Here is a 6,992-nt window from a genome sequence, read left to right on the forward strand (position 1 = left end):
AAATGTAGAATCAGTTTGTAACCGTTTGTGCAAACATAACTAACCATAAATGTTGAATTTGGCTTAATAACTGAAGCTCACAGATAATGAACCTGTGGGCCAGTGTGTTTGCTTCAACAAAAAGCAGTGTCAGTCATATCGATCAATATCAGGTCCTACATGACGTGAAATGATCAGTGGGGTGCTTTTTCACATAGAGGTTTTAAACATAAAAAATCTTCAATATTATATATTCCCTATTTGAAAACAACTGCCAACAATCTGAGGGATTTTTGGAGAAACATTTTCTAAAGTCTTCATCTATCAGCTTGTGATGCAAACAGAACCTTGAAATAAAAAAAACACTCTGAGAGTTTAAACTTTTTCTTGCAAATTGATCACTTTACCCTGTGAACTGTATATGTCTGGAAAATTAATCACATTTGGCAATACTTTCATTTCAGTTTAACTTTAATAACATTTAATTAAAATTGTTGATAAACTTTCAGATAAAACAATGATTTTCAACAAAAGGTTTGATGCCCCATTTTTTTTTTTTTTTTTGATTTAAGGTTTTTTTGTAATTCAGAGGCTGACAAAGTATTTAGTGAAAGCACTGCGTTGGATGATTGTTTTGTATTTGTTTTTTTTTATTTTTGTTTTTATCAATCTCATGATGATACTGGCCTGCTGATAGTCTTCCTCCCAACCTGATGTTTCCTCTGTCTATAAGTCTATCAGAACCAGAACACTGGACTAACACTGGACCATTCAATAAGAAATGTTAAACCAATGTTTATATTAATATAATTTCTGAGGGCACTGCTCTTCATGACTACATGAAATTTGATTTTACATTGAACACTTGAAAGCTTTCCAAATAAAGTAAATTCACCAACTTTATTTTAAAGTTCAGGAAGTCAGGAAATCATTTCTTTTACTTGGACATTCTTGGTCCTCCATGCACAACAATCTGATGAACAGTAAATCAACTTGCTTAAATGGATAGTTCAACATTTTGGCAAATTCAGCCATTGCCATGATCCCTATACAGTGGCAGTAGGTCCGTTACCTTTATTTGTCGGTGTAAGCTATTTTTGGAATAGCTGAGTGGAGCCTCGAGCTGCATAGCTATGCTACGGAGGCTAATGGGATTTCTTGGTTTCCCTCATCAATCCAACAACTCCAAAATGCTCTTGCGGACAAGTTGTGACCTGCACATTCACCACGCTATGAGATAATAATGGAACGTTACGAGACAGAGACAGAGTTGTTTTTGAGGTAAATTCATGCAAAACAGCTGATGTGCGTTCCTGTCAGAGGGAAGTTTTCTGGCAAGTCTCTGCATTTGCCTTGAAAACAACTCTATCTCGTAACGTTCTGTTATTATAGCGTGGTGAGCCTGTCATCCCACGGAGTTCATTGCCAGATACAAGAGGGTGTGGAGAGCATACAACAGTGGAAAGAAATCGGGCAAAGCATGTGCATTCGCTGGTGTAACAGAGCTGACGGTGAGATGTAAAGTGGCAATCCTGGAGCTTGCCATAGCTTGCCCAGATAAGTTTCAAAAACTACTGGCAGGATTCTGAAAAGAGATAAGATAACTGACTTTGTCAGCAAATGTGAATACATGATTCAAAATGATGCAGAAGTCAGGGCCAAAAAAGCAGTGGGTAAGCTGATACCATACAACAAGAGGAAGCAGAAGTAATCAGTTGGGCAGCCGGCTGCCGTGATGTTGGAAGTTACATAATTGCAAAAAGCTTAAACATGATCATTAGCCACTGTAGGTTATTTATAAATATAGAATAGTACTGTTACTTCATTTTCACTGTTATTTTTCCTTTGAAGTTAAGACAAACAGTTAAATTGGAGGTGCACCAAATCACTTCTAATGTGTCTTTTCCTTTTAGCCATATTTCTGTTTCACATTCATGTTAAATATTTTAAAAAATAATGTTTGCATGGCAATTTACAGTTTTGTAATAAAGGTTTTATTGATTCTTGTTGTGTTGTCTCTCTCTTTCTCCCACCCTGTTTATTTAGTGCTGCAAATCAACATTGACTTGAAGATTTGTTCAGAAATGTGTTTAGTTTAAAGTTGAAGAGATCACCATTAAACAATTTAATGGAGTCAAATAAATGTTACTTGAGGGTTTACAAAAGCTTATTAATCATTAAAGCAGAAGTAAGCGATCCGGTCGTTTTGGCTAACTTCTTGTCAGCCGATGGAGTTAGCAGTCCCCGCCCTCGTCCCTACGTCACCACATTCACACGCATCCCTTGGCTGCACACAATTGTTTCTCTGCAATTTCATATTCTATTTTTTTCCCCCCTTTTAATTATTTTAAGAAATGTGTATGTTGTGTAAAAAGTTAATATTTATTGAAATAACTTATATGTAATAATTTCAAAAATTCTGAACATTTTTTTTTTTTACTTCTTAAAAACGTCGCATTGGCAACAACAGTCAACACTTTCTTCATGGAAATGACAATAAGTATGTGGCACGCATTCTCTGCTGCATTGGATCAGTCTCCTTTCTTGAACAGGCAAAAGCTTTCTAACCTTGCTAATACCTTGCATCGTCCATATTAGATATACAACAACGGGCGGATGGCGGGCGGGTGTGGTTTTGAAAAAACGTTGGTTCGGGTGGATGACGACTTTTGTGATGCGGTTGCGGATGAAATAATTGCCTATCCACGCATCTCTACCGTGCGTTCACACCAAACGCGATGAATGCCACAAGTTTCCATTCAAAGTCAATGTAAATGACGCATTGACATCGCTTTAAGTTGAAAAATGTGAACTTTTCAAGCGACATTGTGTGACGCTGTGCCGCGACATCCAGCGTTGATATCAAACCACGTCACCGACATAGACACACATTTCAAAACATGGTGGAGAAGACGGGTCCATGCCTATGTTCCCACAGCCTTATGTTCCCACAGCCCTATGTTCCCACAGTTCTAAGATCTTTCTCAAAATAAGGCCCTATGTTCCCACTGGACTCTCTCTACCTATTTGGACTCTATCTATCTGGCCTGTCTAGCCTCTAACTGGTCTCTTTACTAAACTTAACCAACTCTTTTCTTCATTGCCTAAACCCAACCAAAGGGCTGTGGGAACATAGGGCCTAATTTTCAGTGACAACAAAAGTTAGAAATGTGGGAACATAAGGCTGTGGGAACATAGGAATGACCCCGAGAAGACTACTGTGGCTGTGTAAAAAAAAAAAAAAAAGGGTTGGGGCTGTGTGCGGTTTCATGGCCAATTCCAGGAGCTTTACAACACGACATCGTACTTTTACCGCGACCGAAATAAAAAAGATAATGCCTGCAGAGGGTCAGCGAGGAGGTACAGCTTCCTCCTAAGTTGTGAATATTTCATATGTATTTATGGGTTGCGTCGTCGTGCGAAGCGATGATCAAAAATGTGACCAATGTGTCAAGCGACGCGATACTCGCGTTACGGGCGAGATCACATTACTTTCTGCAATAGTCTGTCCAACTGACAATCAAACTACTGTTTCAGGGTGGGGGAAAGCAGACGCAGATATGGTGGAACAGAAAATTTTTATTTATCTTCAAAAAACTCAACTGGTAGGAACACGCAGGAAACACAGGGCTCAGGAATGACGACACTATTAGATTAGGTTTCATTTGATGTTATTTACGTACTAGTCTTTAAAGCCATCATCATGCACAGCCATCTCTCAGAAGCTCACAGCTCAGCACATGATGTTACTCACTGGATGGGCCCAACAGGTTTTTTAAACTACTGTATTTGATCCACTTTTGTGCCACTTTAATCAAAGCTGAAATTAGACATGGTCTTTTGGCTTTAATATACAAAATTGAAATCGTTATTTGATAAGGACATGCTGGATATTTTGCTGTGGCTACAACTCCTCTGTGTTTAGAAAGCAGATATATGGCAAATAACAGCTCACTGTTTGGGACTGAGCTGCACGAGCTGATCAGAGACCAGCTTGTTAGTGTGCATATCCTAGTGATAGTTTTTCTCTGCATCAATTTCCTGCTTATCATCACCTTTTTTACAAAAGAGTGCTTCTACACAACCACACGCTACATCCTCTTTGCTGTTACATTACTGTCAGATAGTTTCTTGTTATTCATTACTGATGTCCTTTCCATTTTCTCAGAGTTTGTTACTATTCAAGCATGGATATGTCTCATTATCTGCACCGTCACAATTGTGTATACTTCAGTCACACCTGTTACTCTAACAGCAATGACCCTGGAGCGCTATGTGGCCATATGCATGCCCTTGCGCCATGGAGAGCTGTGCTCTATACGCAATACTATAAACTGTATTCTTATCATTCACTGCCTCAGCTCGTTGCCTTGCATTATTTTTCTCTCCACCTTCTTTTTGTCAACATCACTTGGCTTTTACAAAAAATATTATTTCTGTTATGCAGAGCTGTTTATATTACACTTGTGGCAGCATAATCTTAGGTCAGCTATATATCAATTACAGTTTCTGATTATATCTATCATCCTTGTTTTCTGCTATATTAAAATAATTAAAGTGGCCCAAGCTGCATCAGGAGATGATAAAAAGTCATCAAAGAAAGGGCTGAAAACCGTTATTCTTCATGGGTTTCAGCTGTTGCTCTGTCTCATCCAGATGTGGTGCCCGTTTGTAGAAGCTGCCATGTTGAACATAAATTTTACATTATACATGAATGTCAGGTATCTTAACTACATATTTTTTTATCTTGCACCAAGATGTCTGAGTCCTCTGATTTATGGCCTCAGAGATGAAGTTTTCTTTAATGCACTGAAAAACTCACTGTCCTTTGGCTTGTATAAAAAAAATATTATTTGAAAATGTAGAATCAGTTTGTAACCGTTTGTGCAAACATAACTAACCATAAATGTTGAATTTGGCTTAATAACTGAAGCTCACAGATAATGAACCTGTGGGCCAGTGTGTTTGCTTCAACAAAAAGCAGTGTCAGTCATATCGATCAATATCAGGTCCTACATGACGTGAAATGATCAGTGGGGTGCTTTTTCACATAGAGGTTTTAAACATAAAAAATCTTCAATATTATATATTCCCTATTTGAAAACAACTGCCAACAATCTGAGGATTTTTGGAGAAACATTTTCTAAAGTCTTCATCTATCAGCTTGTGATGCAAACAGAACCTTGAAATAAAAAAAACACTCTGAGAGTTTAAACTTTTTCTTGCAAATTGATCACTTTACCCTGTGAACTGTATATGTCTGGAAAATTAATCACATTTGGCAATACTTTCATTTCAGTTTAACTTTAATAACATTTAATTAAAATTGTTGATAAACTTTCAGATAAAACAATGATTTTCAACAAAAGGTTTGATGCCCCATTTTTTTTTTTTGATTTAAGGTTTTTTTGTAATTCAGAGGCTGACAAAGTATTTAGTGAAAGCATTGCGTTGGATGATTGTTTTGTATTTGTTTTTTTTTATTTTTGTTTTTATCAATCTCATGATGATACTGGCCTGCTGATAGTCTTCCTCCCAACCTGATGTTTCCTCTGTCTATAAGTCTATCAGAACCAGAACACTGGACTAACACTGGACCATTCAATAAGAAATGTTAAACCAATGTTTATATTAATATAATTTCTGAGGGCACTGCTCTTCATGACTACATGAAATTTGATTTTACATTGAACACTTGAAAGCTTTCCAAATAAAGTAAATCCACTAACTTTATTTTAAAGTTCAGGAAGTCAGGAAATCATTTCTTTTACTTGGACATTCTTGGTCCTCCATGCACAACAATCTGATGAACAGTAAATCAACTTGCTTAAATGGATAGTTCAACATTTTGGCAAATTCGGCCATTGCCATGATCCCTATACAGTGGCAGTAGGTCCGTTACCTTTATTTGTCGGTGTAAGCTATTTTTGGAATAGCTGAGTGGAGCCTCGAGCTGCATAGCTATGCTACGGAGGCTAATGGGATTTCTTGGTTTCCCTCATCAATCCAACAACTCCAAAATGCTCTTGCGGACAAGTTGTGACCTGCACGTTCACCACGCTATGAGATAATAATGGAACGTTACGAGACAGAGACAGAGTTGTTTTTGAGGTAAATTCATGCAAAACAGCTGATGTGCGTTCCTGTCAGAGGGAAGTTTTCTGGCAAGTCTCTGCATTTGCCTTGAAAACAACTCCATCTCGTAACGTTCTGTTATTATAGCGTGGTGAGCCTGTCATCCCACGGAGTTCATTGCCAGATACAAGAGGGTGTGGAGAGCATACAACAGTGGAAAGAAATCGGGCAAAGCATGTGCATTCGCTGGTGTAACAGAGCTGACGGTGAGATGTAAAGTGGCAATCCTGGAGCTTGCCATAGCTTGCCCAGATAAGTTTCAAAAACTACTGGCAGGATTCTGAAAAGAGATAAGATAACTGACTTTGTCAGCAAATGTGAATACATGATTCAAAATGATGCAGAAGTCAGGGCCAAAAAAGCAGTGGGTAAGCTGATACCATACAACAAGAGGAAGCAGAAGTAATCAGTTGGGCAGCCGGCTGCCGTGATGTTGGAAGTTACATAATTGCAAAAAGCTTAAACATGATCATTAGCCACTGTAGGTTATTTATAAATATAGAATAGTACTGTTACTTCATTTTCACTGTTATTTTTCCTTTGAAGTTAAGACAAACAGTTAAATTGGAGGTGCACCAAATCACTTCTAATGTGTCTTTTCCTTTTAGCCATATTTCTGTTTCACATTCATGTTAAATATTTTAAAAAATAATGTTTGCATGGCAATTTACAGTTTTGTAATAAAGGTTTTATTGATTCTTGTTGTGTTGTCTCTCTCTTTCTCCCACCCTGTTTATTTAGTGCTGCAAATCAACATTGACTTGAAGATTTGTTCAGAAATGTGTTTAGTTTAAAGTTGAAGAGATCACCATTAAACAATTTAATGGAGTCAAATAAATGTTACTTGAGGGTTTACAAAAGCTTATTAATCATTAAAG

The 6,992-nt window shown here is 37.5% G+C and overlaps 1 pseudogene; it reads left to right on the top strand.

Annotated features, from left to right (window-relative positions):
- The first annotated feature begins 3,871 nt into the window (after window positions 1–3,871).
- LOC146976348 (odorant receptor 131-2 pseudogene) lies at window positions 3,872–4,836 on the top strand (annotated as a pseudogene).
- Window positions 4,837–6,992: the final 2,156 nt, after the last annotated feature.

Source organism: Trachurus japonicus, chromosome 13 (genome assembly GCF_045865225.1).
Source record: "Trachurus japonicus isolate A0001 chromosome 13, Traja_1.0".
Classification (NCBI taxonomy): domain Eukaryota; kingdom Metazoa; phylum Chordata; class Actinopteri; order Carangiformes; family Carangidae; genus Trachurus; species Trachurus japonicus.